The 16,687-nt window shown below is 41.4% G+C and overlaps 1 protein-coding gene across 1 annotated transcript in view; it reads right to left on the bottom strand.

Moving 5' to 3' along the window:
• LOC311110907 (phosphatidylcholine:ceramide cholinephosphotransferase 1-like) overlaps positions 1 to 13,592 on the bottom strand; it is a 33,045-nt gene extending 19,453 nt beyond the window's left edge. The window contains exon 1 of the mRNA XM_084153535.1: positions 13,406 to 13,592. The gene's annotated coding sequence lies outside the window, so the exon portion shown is untranslated. The remainder of the gene's footprint in view (positions 1 to 13,405) is intronic.
• Between the last annotated feature and the right edge of the window lie 3,095 nt (positions 13,593 to 16,687).

Here is a 16,687-nt window from a genome sequence, read left to right as displayed (position 1 = left end):
AGCGCAATTACAAAATACAGTTGTAAATCACCAAATTGGATAACCCTTTCATCGACAGGTGCTAGCATAACATTTTTTAGGATCTCACTCTAGTAAATAGGCAAATAATGAGGACACAGTGCTGTACAATAGTCTAGCCTACAACTTCCCTTCTCCCAAATACGATCATTAAACATAGTTCCCCCAGCAGCAGCGATGGTAGATGTGAGACAGAATCTATAAAACAGTCTCTGCTACAGTATTTTTCCTTTCAGTAGTAGCTTAACTTAAAAGAGCAATATAGGGCTGTATGGTCACATCTTAGCTAGGGCTGGGAATTGCCAGGGACCTCACGATACAATATTATCACAATACTTAGGTGCCGATATGATATGTATTGCAATTCGATACTGTGATTTTATTGCGATTCCATGTTCCAAACAAATTGCTCAAACATGTCTAATGCAAAGGGACAAGAGCGAGCCTTGAGAAAAATAGTTTTCATCACTCATGGTTATAAGTGCAGAAAACAAATTGGCTCCCTATAAAAACATGTAGAACGAGATATGAAGGCAAAATACTGGAGTCTTGGTGCAGGTAGAGCCAAGTAAAGCAAAAATAACATTGCGAAACATAATATCCCGATATGTACCTATCGATTTCCCCCCCCCATCACTAATCATAGCCGACTCATTGGCACATGGAGATCAATGTATGGCTAGACGCTGTATGGAAACTTCAACTGCTATCCCTGGTGAAACCAAGGACTAAAATCCCAAATAGTAGATGGTATAGATAGGTTGGTTGTTTAGCAACAAAACCAACATGTGCGCAACTATGGGGCAAAACAGACGGGGTTGGCTTAGATTGTTTACAACATGTACACTACACTGAACAAAAATATAAAGGCAACATGTTTCATGAGCTGAAATAAAAGATCCCCGACATTTTCCATACGCACAAAAAGCATATATCTCTCACTGAATTTTCTGCACAAATTTCTTTACATCCCTGTTAATGAGCATTTCTCCTTTGCCAAGACAATCCATCCACCTAACAGGTGTAGCATATCAAGAAGCTGATTAAACAGCATGATCATGACACAGGTGCACCTTGTGCTGGGGAAAATAAAAGGTCACTCTAAAATGTGCAGTCACACAACATAATGCCAGAGATATCTCAAGTTGAGGGAGCGTGCAATTGGCATGCTGACTGCAGGAATGTCCACCAGAGCTGTTGCCAGAGAATTGAATGTTTATTTCTCTACCAACTTCATTTTAGAGAATTTGGTAGTATGTCCAACCGGCCTCACAACCGCAGACCACGTGTAACCACGCCAGCACAGGACCTCCACATCTGGCTTCTTCACCTGCGGGATCGACTCATACCAGCCACCAGACAGCTGATGAAACTGTGGGTTTGCACAACCACAGAGATACCGTGACGAGATCCTGAGGCCCATTGTCATGCCATTCATCCGCCGCCATCACCTCATGTTTCAGCATGATAATGCACGACGGCTCCATGTCGCAAGGATCACCACACAATTCCTGGAAGATGAAAATGTCCCAGTTCTTCCATGGCCTGCATACTCACCAGACATGTCACCCATTGAGCATGTCTGGGATGCTCTGGATCGACATGTACGACAGCATGTTCCAGTTCCCACCAATATCCAGCAACTTCGCCCAGCCATTGAAGAGGAGTGGGAGAACATTCCACAGACCACAATCAACAGCCTGATCAACTCTATGCGAAGGAGATTTGTCACGCTGCATGAGGCAAATGGTGGTCACACCAGATACTGACTGGTTTTCTGATCCAAGCCCCTACTTTTCTTTTTGAAGGTATCTGTGACCAACATATGCATATCTGTATTCCCAGTCATGTGAAATCCATAGATTAGGGCCTAATTAATTTATTTCAATTGACTGATTTCCTTATATGAACTGTAACTCAGTAAAATCTTTGAAATTGCTGCATGTTGCGTTTATATTTTTGTTCAGTGTATATTTCGTCTCCAATATTTATTGAAAACAAATACATTTGCACATTGAGCACTTGTTGTCTGAAATACATTTTTACAGTTGTTGGTTAGCTAGCTAGAGAATGTTTGCAATATTAGCATTAGCATTTCATTGACATGAAATCAGTCAAAACACCTCAAAACAAGACATGGTATCAAGAACAAGATTAAACTAGCTGAAAGAGTCACTTACGATTCCCCACATGGCAGTTTCTTGTCATTGTTGGTAGTTAACTGGCCATCCAGAATCACAACAACTCACGGACTTATGCACCACTGAAGCGTGAACATTGTTTGACGTTGTCAGCTAACCCATCTGCAAACCGATTAGGTTCTCAACCAAGTACAGGGATCAATACAGAACAAAGCTGTGCTTCAGCAGTGATAAGCCTATAATAAAGCATATCAGGCAAATTATTACAACACATTTGTACATGAATACTGTCACCTGGTCAGGATGAGACCTGGGGTGTACTCATAAGTTGCGTACTCTAGCAAAATGTTTTGCACAGAAGCAAAACATTTTGCAGCGGAAACTACAGTTTCTATTGGACAAATTCAGGTAGGTCCCTCCCAGTTTCGTTCCGTTTGCTTCCATTTTGTTCCTAGTGAATACACCACTGATGAGTCTGTTTGCCTTGAATACTCTGCAGAGCTTAACAGCAGAATAACAAATGCTCGCAGGTGCCATCCTTTAATGAGGAACCCACCCGTGAATTCATGATTCAATTATGACCATGTCAGGTCCACACGTACACACACACGTACACGTACACACACACGTACACGTGTACACACACACACACACACACACACACACCACCCAAAGGACAGCATAAAAACCTGTTTTACAGTATAGTACAGCATATGCACAAAACCTAAGACAAAAAGCCTATATGTTGACCTAGACAGAAGATAAGAGATTGAAGAACATGATATTAATATGGAGGAAGTGAGTATGTGGAAACACAAATTCCCCTTTGCAATCAAAACCGGCAACCAAGTCGAGGAACATTATTCCAAAGCAAGTTACTCCACATGCAGTAGTTTTTTCATGTTTTACAACATAGGGGACTGATCCTTGTTTCGTTGAGTACATTAATTCAATGGTGCATGTTAATATATATATATATATATATATATCAGTGCCTTCATAAAGTATTCACACCCCCTGACTCTTTCCACATTTTGTGGTGTTACAGCCTGAATTTATAATGGATAAAATTTATATTTTTGTCACTGGCCTACACACAATGACCCACAATGTCAAAGTGGAATTATGTTTGTCGAAATATTTACAAATTAAGTAAAAATGAAAAGCTGAAATGTCTGGAGTCAATAAGTATTTAACCCTTTTGTTATGGCAAGCTTAATTAAAGTTCAGGAGGAATAATTTGCTTAGCAAGTCACATAATAAGCTGCATGGACTCACTATGTGCAATGGTTTTAACATAATTTTTTAATGACTACCTGTTCTCTGTACCCCGCACATACAATTATTTGTAAGGACCCTCAGTCATGCAGTGAATTTCAAACACAGATTCAACCACAAAGACCAGGTAGGTTTTCCAATGCCTCGCAAAGAAGGGCACCTATTGGTAGATGAATTTTTTTTTTTTTAAGACATTGAATATCCTATTTAGCGTGGTGAAATTATTAATTATTTGGATTGTGTATCAATACACCCAGTCACTACAAAAGACACAGGTGTCCTTCCTAATTCAGTTGCCGGAGAGGAAGGAAACCGCTCAGGGATTTCACCATGAGGCCAATGGTGACTTTAAAACAGTTACAGAGTTGAATGGCTGTGATAGGAGAAAACTGAGGATGGATCAACAACATTATAGTTACTCCACAATACTAACCTAATTGACATAGCGAAAAGGAAGCCTGTACAGAATAAAAAATATTCCAAAATATGCATCCTGTTTGCAACAAGGCACTAAAGTAATACTGCAAAAAATGTGGCAAAGCTATTCACTTTTTGTCCTTAATACAAAGTGTTATGTTTGGGGCAAATCCAGACATTCTCCCGAGTGGCGCAGTGGTCTAAGGCACTGCATCGCAGTGCTAGCTGTGCCACTAGAGATCCTGGTTCGAATCCAGGCTCTGTCGTAGCCGGCCGCGACCGGGAGACCCATGGGGCGGCGCACAATTGGCCCAGCGTCGTCCAGGGTAGGGGAGGGAATGGCCGGCAGGGATGTAGCTCAGTTGGTAGAGCATGGCGTTTGCAATGCCAGGGTTGTGGGTTCGATTCCCATGGGGGGCCAGTATAAAAAATAAAAAAATAAATGTATGCACTCTGGATAAATGACAAAAATGTAAAATGTAAATCCAATACATTACTGAGTACCACTCTCCATATTTTCAAGCATAGTGATGGCTGCATCATGTTTTGGGTATGCTTGTAATCGTTAAGGACTGGGGAGTTTTTCAGGATTAAAAAAAATAACTTAATCGAGCCACACACAGGCAAAATCGTAGAGGAAAACCTGGTTCAGTCTGCTTTCCACCAGACACTGGGAGATTAATTCACCTTTCAGCAGGACAATAACCTAAAACACAAGGCCAAATCTACACAGGGATTGCTTACCAAGAAGACAGTGAATGTTCCTGAGTGGCCGAGTTACAGTTTTGACTTAAATCTGCTTGAAAATCTATGGCAAGACTTGAAAATGGTCGTCTAACAATGATCAACAACCAATACGACAGAGCTTGAAGAATTTCGAAAATAATAAAATGGGCAAATATTGTACAATCCAGCTGTGCAAAGCTCTTAGAGACTTACCCAGAAAGACTCACAGCTGACAAAGGTGATTGTAACATGCATTGACTCAGGGGTGTGAATACTTATGTAAAGTAGATATTTCCATATTTCATTTTCAATACATTTGCAAAAACTTCTAAAAAGGTTTTTACTTTGTCATTATGGGGTATTGTGTGTAAATGGATGAGAAAAAAAATCTATTTAATTCAATTTGAATTCAGGCTGTAACGAAATATGGAATAAGTCAAGGGGCATCTATCCGACTTGCCACAACTGAAGTTCCTTCTGGAAAATTATCCAGCATGAAATTGAAGTCGCTCTGGATAAGAGTGTCTGCTAAATGATGCAAATGTAAATTAAAATAACATTCTTGTTTTTTTACTCAAATCCTGAAAACACAGTAACCGGTTTGACAGGCATCCAGATGCTAAACTTTTACTTTCCTAAACCCTGAATGTACTGTAAACTTCTCATCACCAATCGATTTATGCCTAAAACAATAAAATGCAAACATCTGTTTATCACAGACTGGTTAAAGGTAATAGTATATTCTTCATCTGCAGAGCTTTCTTGCTAGTGAAGCGAAGTTGCAGTGAAGATTTATCAACATTAAATGGAAAATTCCACCCATTGTTGACACAGTCCTAAAATGTTTTGCTTGTCAGCAGTCAGATTTTCAAGATATGTAACTTTCAAAATACAGAAATCATCCCCGTATGATGCAATTTGCATCAAATTAAGATAAATCCACGCCTTCAGTGGGGGGTGGGGGGGTGGTCAATGTAAATAGTCCGGGTGGCCATTTGATTCATTGCTCAGCGGTCTTATGGCTTGGGGGTTAAAGCTGTTAAGGAGCCTTTTGGACCTGGACTGGGTGCTAAGGTACCGCTTGCCGTGCGGTAGCAGAGAGAACAGTCTATGACTAGGGTGCACGAGTATTTGACCATTTTTGGGGCCTTCCTCTTGACAGCGCCTAGTTTATAGGTCCTGGATGGCAGGAAGCTTGGCTCCAGTGATGTACTAGGCTGTACGCACTACCCTCTGTAGCGCCTTACGGTTGGATGCCGAGCAGTTGCCATACCAGGTGGTGATGCAACCGGTCAGGATGCTCTCGATGATGCCGCTGTATCACCTTTTGAGGATCTGGGGACCCATGCCAAATCTTTTCAGTCTCCTGAGGGGGAATAGGTTTTGTCGTGCCCTCTTCACAACTGTCTTGGTGTGCTTGGACCATGTTAGTTTGTTGGTGATGCGGACACCAAGGAACTTGAAGCTCTCAACCTGCTCCACTACAGCCCCGTCGATGAGAATGGGGGCGTGCTCAGTCCTCTTCTTTTTCCTGTAGTCCACAATCATCTCCTTTGTCTTGATCGCGTTGAGGGAGAGGTTGTTGTCCTGGCACCACTCGTCGTTGTCGGTGATCAGGCCTACCACTGTTGTGTCATTGGAAAACTTAATGATGGTGTTGGAGTCGTGCCTGGCCATGCAGTCATGAGTGAACAGGGAGTACAGGAGGGGACTGAGCACGCACCCCTGAGGGGCCCCCGTGTTAAGGATCAGCGTGGTGGATGTGTTGTTACAGTGAGGGAAAAAAGTACTTGATCCCCTGCTGATTTTGTAAGTTTGCCCACTGACAGACATGATCAGTCTATAATTTTAATGGTAGGTTTATTTGAACAGTGAGAGACAGAATAACAACAAAAAAATCCAGAAAAACGCATGTCAAAAATAAATTGATTTGCATGTTAATGAGGGAAATAAGTATTTGACCCCTCTGCAAAACATGACTTAGTGCTTGGTGGCAAAACCCTTGTTGGCAATCACAGAGGTCAAACATTTCTTGTAGTTGGCCACCAGGTTTGCACACATCTCAGGAGGGATTTTGTCCCACTCCTCTTTGCAGATCTTCTCCAAGTCATTAAGGTTTCGAGGCTGACATTTGGCAACTCAAACCTTCAGCTCCCTCCACAGATTTTCTATGGGATTAAGGTCTGGAGACTGGCTAGGCCACTCCAGGACCTTAATGTGCTTCTTCTTGAGCCACTCCTTTGTTGCCTTGGCTGTGTGTTTTGGGTCATTGTCATGCTGGAATACCCATCCACGACCCATTTTCAATGCCCTGGCTGAGGGAAGGAGGTTCTCACCAAAGATTTGACGGTACATGGCCACGTCTATCGTCCCTTTGATGCAGTGAAGTTGTCCTGTCCCCTTAGCAGAAAAACACCCCCAAAGCATAATGTTTCCACCTCCATGTTTGACGGTGGGGATGGTGTTCTTTGGGTCATAGGCAGCATTCCTCCTCCTCCAAACATGGTGAGTTGAGTTGATGGCAAAGAGCTCGATTTTGGTCTCATCTGACCACAACACTTTCACCCAGTTCTCCTCTGAATCATTCAGATGTTCATTGGCAAACATCAGACGGGCCTGTATATGTGCTTTCTTGAGCAGGGGGACCTTGCGGGCGCTGCAGGATTTCAGTCCTTCACGGCGTAGTGTGTTACCAATTGTTTTCTTGGTGACTATGTTCCCAGCTGCCTTAAGATCATTGACAAGATCCTCCCGTGTAGTTATGGGCTGATTCCTCACCGTTCTCATGATCATTGCAACTCCATGAGGTGAGATCTTGCATGGAGCCTCAGGCCGAGGGAGATTGACAGTTATTTTGTGTTTCTTCCATTTGCGAATAATCGCACCAACTGTTGTCACCTTCTCACCAAGCTGCTTGGCGATGGTCTTGTAGCCAATTCCAGCCTTGTGTAGGTCTACAATCTTGTCCCTGACATCCTTGGAGAGCTCTTTGGTCTTGGCCATGGTGGAAAGTTTGGAATCTGATTGATTGATTGCTTCCGTAGACAGGTGTCTTTTATACAGGTAACAAACTGAGATTAGGAGCACTCCCTTTAAGAGTGTGCTCCTAATCTCAGCTCGTTACCTGTATAAAAGACACCTGGGAGCCAGAAATCTTTCTGATTGAGAGGGGGTCAAATACTTATTTCCCTTATTAAAATGCAAATGAATTTATAACATTTTGACATGTATTTTTCTGGATTTTCTTGTTGTTATTCTGTCTCTCACTGTTCAAATAAACCTACTATTAAAATGATAGACTGATCATGTCTTTGTCAGTGGGCAAACATACAAAATCAGCAGGGGATCAAATACTTTTTTCCCCTCACTGTATGTATGTATGTATGTATGTATGTATGTATGTATGTATGTATGTATGTATGTATGTATGTATGTATGTATGTATGTATATATATATATATATATATACACATACATTCACACACACACACACACACATACATACATACATACTACCGTTCAAAAGTTTGGGGTCACTTGTGTCACAAATGTCCTTGTTTTTGAAAGAAAAGCAATTTTTTGTCCATTAAAATAACATCAAATGGATCAGAAATACAGTATAGACATTGTTAATGTTGTAAATGGCTATTGTAGCTGGAAACGGCTGATTTTTAATGGAATATCTACATAGGCGTACAGAGGCCCATTATCAGCAACCATCAGTCCTGTGTTCCAATGGCACGTTGTGTTTGCTAATCCAAGTTTATCATTTTAAAAGGCTAATTGATCATTAGAAAGCACTTTTGCAATTATGTTAGCACAGCTGAAAACTGTTGTGCTGATTAAAGAAGCAATACAACTGGACTTCTTGAGACTAGTTGAGTATCTGGAGCATCAGTAATTGTGGGTTCGATTACATTTATTTTTACATTTTAGTCATTTTAGCAGACGCTCTTATCCAGAGCGACTTACAGTTAGTGAGTGCATACATTATTTTATATTTTTCATACTGGCCCCCCGTGGGAATCGAACCCACAACCCTGGCGTTGCAAACGCCATGCTCTACCAACTGAACTACATCCCTGCCGGCCATTCCCTCCCCTACCCTGGACGACACTGGGCCAATTGTGCGCCGCCCCATGGGTCTCCCGGTCGCAGCCGGCTACGACAGAGCCTGGATTACAGGCTCAAAATGGCCAGAAACAAATAACTTTTTCTGAAACTCGTCAGTCTATTCTTGTTCTGAGAAATTAAGGATATTCCATGCGAGAAATTGCTAAGAAACTGAAGATCTCGTACAACGCTGTGTACTACTTCCTTCACAGGACAGTGCAAACTGGCTCTAACCAGAATAGAAAGAGGAGTGGGAGGCCCCGGTGCACAACTGAGCAAGAGGACAAATACATTAGAGTGTCTAGTTTGAGAAACAGACGCCTCACAGGTCCTCAACTGTCAGCTTCATTAAATAGTACCCGGAAAACACCAGTCTCAACATCAACAGTGAAGAGGCGACTCCGGGATGCTGACCTTCTAGGCAGAGTTGCAAAGAAAAAGCCATATCTCAGCTACAATAGCCATTTACAACATAAACAATGTCTACACTGTATTTCTGATCAGTTTGATGTTATTTTAATGGACAAAATATTTGCATTTCTTTCAAAAACAACGACATTTCTAAGTGACAAACTTTTGAACTGTAGTGTATGTATTGTAATGGTTAGGTTGTTACGAATGCACTGATCTAATTGGGCACGTGGCATTTCAGCAACTAAAAAAAATGAAAAATGACTATATCGGAGTTCCATCTTTGAGGACATGTATTTCCATTGTTAGTGTGGTCCCTCGACTATCTTGTCAATTTAATAGATTATCTTTGGTGAAGCCTCATAATGAAGAGGGGGAGCAACTTGGACTACATTGAGCATTCTCCAGGTGATAAACATTTGGCGTGTCTATGCAATTAAGCTATAGGTGTAGTTGGATTAGGAGAGAATAGCTGTATTGTGAGAATCGTTTTTGTGGAGTTCTTCAAAACAAAAAAGCATTCAACAAAATCAACAAATTTAGTCATCCAATAATCAAAAAGATGCCAAGTCTCAAAAAGTAAAAGGCAATTCCATGGAACGGAGTTATGCTGATGTTACAAAACAAAAACCATTGATTTTAAATTTGAACAAACCATACAAGGACAAATTTTAACAATTTCCACTGAACATTTTACAATAACACTGGAAGAACTGTGCAGATGCAAAGTTTGATAACAGAGTTTTGGTAAAATCTTCCTCAGTTTTTTGTGACCATGTTTCCAATAATGTTGTGAAATATCTGCTCCAAATTAAGATTCAAAGATGTCTGCAGAAAGAATGGGGTGTCAGCTATGACATGACACCTTTACTTTGAAAAAAAACGTTTTGGTTATTGAACTAGGCTACAGTAAGTAAAGTAGATTTACATCCGGTAACAGAATTACATCTGTACTACAAAGAAATGAAAAATGATGGATATGAATATCATTCTCCTCATGGTGATGTATCCTGAAGAGGTACACAAATGGTGGAAATATGCGTTGAAAAACTGAAGCACATGCACAGAAGCATTTATCTACGGCAGGGGTGTCAAACGTCCGGCCCACGGGCCGGATCAGGCCCGCAAACGGGTTTAATCCGGCCCGCGAGATGATTTTGTAAAGTATAAAAATGCGTGCAATTTTTCAATAAAATAAACTGCTGTTCCAATTGCGTCCACTGGATGGCGCAATAGCAATTGTGTTAAGCAAGCAAACTGTTTATACCGGGGCAGAGCAAGTAGGTCAAGCACGTGCAGCCAGTCCGGATGAGCTACTTTGTTTTGCCTGCGATATTTATTACGGCTTCTACTTTTAACATTATGTGCTTTGGCACCCTCATTGCCCCAATATGTCTCTGTCAAAAAAGAGAAAAGTGGACGCAGAGTGCAGAGTGTTCCAAGAAAAATGGTCATCCTCCTATTTATTCACGGAATTGAATGGGAAAGCTGTATGTTTGGTGTGTTCACAGCATGTTGCAGTGCTGAAAAAATATAACCTTCGTCGCCACTATGTGAGTCTTCATGCCGACAAATATGACAACTTTCAAGGACAGCAGAGAAGAGAGAAGGTGAATGAACTGTTGGCGGGTCTGAAGAAACAGCAGTCTGTGTTTACTCACAGCCGAGACATCAGTGACGCTGCAGTGAAAGCTAGCTACCTCATTGCTAATGAAATCGCAGTGGCTTCAAAACCATTTAGTGAGGGTGAATTTGTAAAAACATGCATGATGAAGGCAGCGGAGATTGTGTGCCCTGAAAAGCTTCAGGCTTTTGTAAATATCAGCCTGACAAGAAACACAGTTGCAGACAGGATTTCCGATCTTTCAGTGGATTTGGACAGCCAGTTGAAGCAAAAAGTAAAGTCATTTATTGCGTTTTCGGTTGCAATTGATGAAAGCACGGACATTACAGATGTTGCACAACTGGCCATTTTCATCCGCGGAGTTGATGACACATTGACCGTCACCGAGGAGTTCGTGGAGTTGGTGCCGATGACAGATACAACGACAGCAGCTGATATTTTTACCGCACTCGTCGGCGCGCTGGACAGGGTCGGAGTGGACTGGTCCCGCGCTGTCAGCCTGGCTACAGATGGTGCGCCCCTCAATGATCGGGAAAAAAGCAGGCGTTGTGACAAAGTTCAGAGAGAAAGTGCAATCTGCAAATGGAGGACGTGATTTTTTGACTTTTCACTGTATTTTGCACCAGGAGGCTTTGTGTTGCAAGTCATTAAAGATGGATAACGTCATGAAGGTGGTCATCCATACTGTTAATTTCATCCGATCCAGAAGCCTGAATCACCGTCAGTTGGACAGCATTCTCAGAGAGAAAGACCACATCTATGGCCTGCCATACCACACTGAGGTAAGATGGTTAAGCCGAGGTGCTGTGCTGAGGCGTTTCTTTGATTTACGAGAAGAAATTGAACAGTTCATGGAAGAAAAGGGCAAACCAGTGTTAGAATTTCATTCCGCAGAGTGGATGCAGGACCTTGCATTTATGGTGGATGTTACAGAGCACCTGAATAACTTGAACAAACAGCTGCAAGGGCACAACAAAGTTGTCACGCAGTATTATGACAGCATACGTTCTTTCAAGTTGAAGCTGTCATTGTGGGAGACGCAACTCGCCGGTGGTGATGCAGCTCACTTCCCCTGTCTGAAAAATGTGTGCGCGACCCAACATGTGGCAGACATGAAGCGGGAGTTTGAGCAACGCTTTCAGATTTTTGGTGAACTGGAGAAAGACTTCAACGTTTTTTGCTCGCCATTTTTTGCTCGCCACTTGAAATAATAGATTTGCAGTGTGACTCGGATTTGAAGGGCAAATTTGCCGCAGCTGGCTTGGACATTTTATCAGAATCTCTTGCCAGGTTACCCCAACTTGACAGCCCTCGCTGCAAAACTGTTGTGCATGTTTGGAACCACATATCTTTGTGAGCAAGTTCTCTGTAATGAGCATAAATAAAACAAAGCTGCGCTCAAGGCTCACGCACAAGCACTTGAATCACATCCTGAAGTTGGCTGCCACTCAGGATGTGACGCCTGATATTGATGCGCTGGTGAAAGCTAAAAGATGCCAGGTATCAGGAGTCAAATAAACTATGCAACCCCACTTAAAGTGCTGCATGAGACACCCTGATATAGTTCTGTGATCTGTGATATACTTCTGTGAATCACTGAGGCATTGTGTCTTTGTGTGTTCTTTGTCCTCAGAACTTTCAAATAACTTGAGGTGTTTTATGATTAATAGTGATGTTGTGCTTTTGGACACACTGTCCTCAGGCTCCAGCTTTATGTTTATATGTTTTTATGTTGATGTGCTATTGTTTTTAATTGATTTTATTTTATTTGTATATTTAACCTATTCTTGACTCTGTGGTTCTTGCACTTGTTTGGGGAACAGGATTTCATTATTTCTATCTACATTTCTGCCTGAGAAATGACACCCTGATATAGTTCTGTGATCTGTGAAACAGTTCTGTTAATCACTGAGGCATTGTGTGTTCTTTTTCTTTAGAATTTTCAAATAAACTTGACGTGTTTTATGATTAATAGTGATTTTGTGCTTGTACTATTTTGGACACACTGTCCTCAGGCTCCAGCTTTATGTTTTATGTTGATCGTATTAAAACAAAGAAAACAATCTGAAGTTGTTGTTTTTAAGTTATATATACCATGATTTTTCCAGGTCCGGCCCACTTGGGAATAGATTTTCCTCCATGTGGCCCCTGAGCTAAAATGAGTTTGACACCCCTGGTTTATGGTGTCCATTTATTTCCTCCAGTCATTGCTTGTGTGGCTTAAGCTAAGCAGCTAAAAATAGCAAGTTATAGTTTGCTAAAACAAGCTGGCTTCCTTTAGCTAGTTAGCTACCAGATATTCAATGGAAATGTCAGTCAACAACAGCTTTCAGTTTAGTCAACGAGTTCATTCGCTATAAAATCCATAGATTATTCGTTTGACCGAACAGTTGGTGAGTTTGAAGTCGCGCGAAATCACAATTGACACCGCGAGCTAGCTAACTGACAATCTCAGGTTAGAGATTAAACAGGGGTGTTAGCTAGCTCGAATAACATGTTAGTTAGCTAGTCAGTCAATGCAGCAAATCTAGTTAAATAGCTAACTAGATAAAGAGACAAATGCATGTATGACAACTGATACAAAATAGCTGGTTGATAGATAGTGTAGCCCGATACAATGTATAAATGGTGGTTGCTTGCACTTGCTACTTTGTAACGTTAGCTAGTTGACACTTACCCCATAAAACATCACATTGGCGACTTGTAGCTATCACAGAGGAATGTGGCGTAGCTATCGGGCGTACATTTCCTGAAAAAAATATTCTTCTTAATTTCAAAATAAATCGTTTTAGGTTCCCTTATATTCTGATAAGTAGACGATATAAATGCAACACCGTTGATCGTAACGTTAGTCGGGATGGAATGGGATTGTTTTCTTGAGTAGGTTAACCTATGTGGAGCTAGCTACAATAACGACTAGCCACAATAGTGGAATTTGCGGTTCGCCTTCAAAATAAAAGTCCCTCATTGAAAGTGATGCAAACGGATACAAATAGCGGAATCGTGGCATAATTGGACTAGATAATGCTAAACAAGGTTGGAATGTTAACAAAAGACAATAATTAGTTAATCTGACCCAAAAAAATATAATCTCTATACCGGGCGGTGTCAGAAGAAGGCCCTACAAATTTGAGGCCGGCCGATATTAGCCTTTTTATGGATGTATTTGTATTGTCATTTAATCCACCGAAAAGGACCGATATAAAATGTGGAGAAAACGCTAGGGAAAAAAGCCGTTCATAGAATTTGAGTTTATTTGTGCATTTCATTATTTGTCCTGAAGAGGGCACTCTTTGCATGGCTATAAGCCTAACTTGCCTTGGCGGTTTACAGCAAAACTGGACACTATAACCACAGAGACAGATATTTCACTGTAAATGTGAAGCGTCCGCTTGGTCTTTCCACTAACTACCAAATATGGTAGTGAGAGGAATCCCATTGTCCGGCAGTGGGAGAAGATGGAACTAGATGGATTTTGGCCGATATTCTGCACATTTTCTCATCAATGAAACATTTGACCTCAATACAGTTTTCTGTTCCCAAAACTAGAATCTGTTACAAACAGAGTGCACAAAGGTTTGTAGACTTTACCCTTTGCCAATTTTTTTAAAAAAATTGTATTGTCTTGTTTAGGAGTGCAAAGGCGAATTGAGTTGTTGCACACGCGCACTTCACAGAGTAGGCGTTCCCTAACGGAAATATGCAAACACATGCTAGAACGCGCCAATAGGATCTCGCTAGCCCGTGCTTGGCTCTGCCCACCTCCTGGTGTGTTTATTGCTTTCGGCAAAGGGTATTCCTCAAGCTCTGTCATTTAGTACGAAAAAAATAATAATTATGCACTCACTAACTGTAAGTCGCTCTGGATAAGAGCGTCTGCTAAAATGACTAAAATGTAAAAAATTTAAATGTATTTCAAATGTTTTCAGAGACACAAAAAATATATATCAGGTTACAAAGTAGTGCTTCGTAGCTACATTTTGATGTTTGGGTTGTCACTTGTTAGGGACTGGTCCAAATTCACGTTTCGCTAACTTCAATGGGGTAGTGACGTCCCAAGGAACCACAAAGAGTTACAGCAAGTTGCAAAGAAAACAGGAGCTGCCTCCACTATTCCAGCACCATTTAAACTTCAACATCATCAAATTACCTATGCTTAGTCTAATACAGTGACAACTAAAAGATATAAAAAACAATTTAGTCCAATCAACGTAACCTAAATATGATGTGGCTGTCCATGGTTCTGATTTCTCTCTGTGTGTGTGTGCGCGCACGTTCGTGCAAGTAGAAAAAACATGTTGACTCACCCGATTTGTAGAGAAACGCCAATGCCATCCTCCTCTCTTTCATGTTGAAGAAACGGTCGATCACTCTGTCATATAGTACACACTTTCATTGTTTTTGTCTTAGGCTACCTGGCTAAAAAGCTTGCTCGCTAGGGTAACTTCCTTTCATGGGCAACATTAACTAGTTAACATTAGCCTTCTACATCTAGCTACATATTGAACTTCCATCCTCTCAGGCCAGGGGCACAATGTATGAATTTATGGTTGATAAGAATCGCTGTTATATTAATTGGCCAGTACGGAGAATTAAGTTAGTCTAAATCCCTATCTCCATCCATGGCTAATTTAGGAAAGGGCCAATTTTAGCTAGCTAGCCACTGGAGGACAACAACAATGAGTTTCTGTCAGTGACATATCAAATCAAATTTTATTTGCCACATGAGCCGAATACAACAGGTGTAGACATTACTGTGAAATGCTTACTTACAGCCCTTAACCAACAATGCATTTATTTCTGAATAAAAAAGTAAAATAAAACAACAACAAAAAAAGTGTTGAGAAAAAAAGAGCAGAAGTAAAATAAAATAACAGTAGGGAGGCTATATACAGGGGGGTACCGGTGCAGAGTCAATGTGCGGGGGCACCGGCTAGTTGAGGTAGTTGAGGTAATATGTACAGTGGGGAAAAAAAGTATTTAGTCAGCCACCAATTGTGCAAGTTCTCCCACTTAAAAAGATGAGAGAGGCCTATAATTTTCATCATAGGTACACGTCAACTATGACAGACAAAATGAGAAAAAAAATTCCAGAAAATCACATTGTAGGATTTTTAATGAATTTATTGGCAAATGATGGTGGAAAATAAGTATTTGGTCAATAACAAAAGTTTCTCAATACTTTGTTATATACCCTTTGTTGGCAATGACACAGGTCAAACGTTTTCTGTAAGTCTTCACAAGGTTTTCACACACTGTTGCTTGTATTTTGGTCCATTCCTCCATGCAGATCTACTCTAGAGCAGTGATGTTTTGGGGCTGTCGCTGGGCAACACAGACTTTCAACTCCCTCCAAAGATTTTCTATGGGGTTGAGATCTGGAGACTGGCTAGGCCACTCCAGGACCTTGAAATGCTTCTTACGAAGCCACTCCTTCGTTGCCCGGGCGGTGTGTTTGGGATCATTGTCATGCTGAAAGACCCAGCCACGTTTCATCTTCAATGCCCTTGCTGATGGAAGGAGGTTTTCACTCAAAATCTCACGATACATGGCCCCATTCATTCTTTCCTTTACACGGATCAGTCGTCCTGGTCCCTTTGCAGAAAAACAGCCCAAAAGCATGATGTTTCCACCCCCATGCTTCACAGTAGGTATGGTGTTCTTTGGATGCAACTCAGCATTCTTTGTCCTCCAAACATGACGAGTTGAGTTTTTACCAAAAAGTTATATTTTGGTTTCATCTGACCATATGACATTCTCCCAATCCTCTTCTGGATCATCCAAATGCACTTCAGACGGGCCTGGACATGTACTGGCTTAAGCAGGGGGACACGTCTCGCACTGCAGGATTTGAGTCCCTGGCGGCGTAGTGTGTTACTGATGGTAGGCTTTGTTACTTTGGTCCCAGCTCTCTGCAGGTCATTCACTAGGTCCCCCCGTGTGGTTCTGGGATTTTTGC

This window comes from Coregonus lavaretus, assembly GCF_964263955.1.
Source record: "Coregonus lavaretus genome assembly, chromosome: 36".
In the NCBI taxonomy this organism is placed as follows: domain Eukaryota; kingdom Metazoa; phylum Chordata; class Actinopteri; order Salmoniformes; family Salmonidae; genus Coregonus; species Coregonus lavaretus.
The sequence above is the reverse complement of the archived record's forward strand: the minus strand, read 5'-3'. Positions and strand labels throughout refer to the sequence as shown.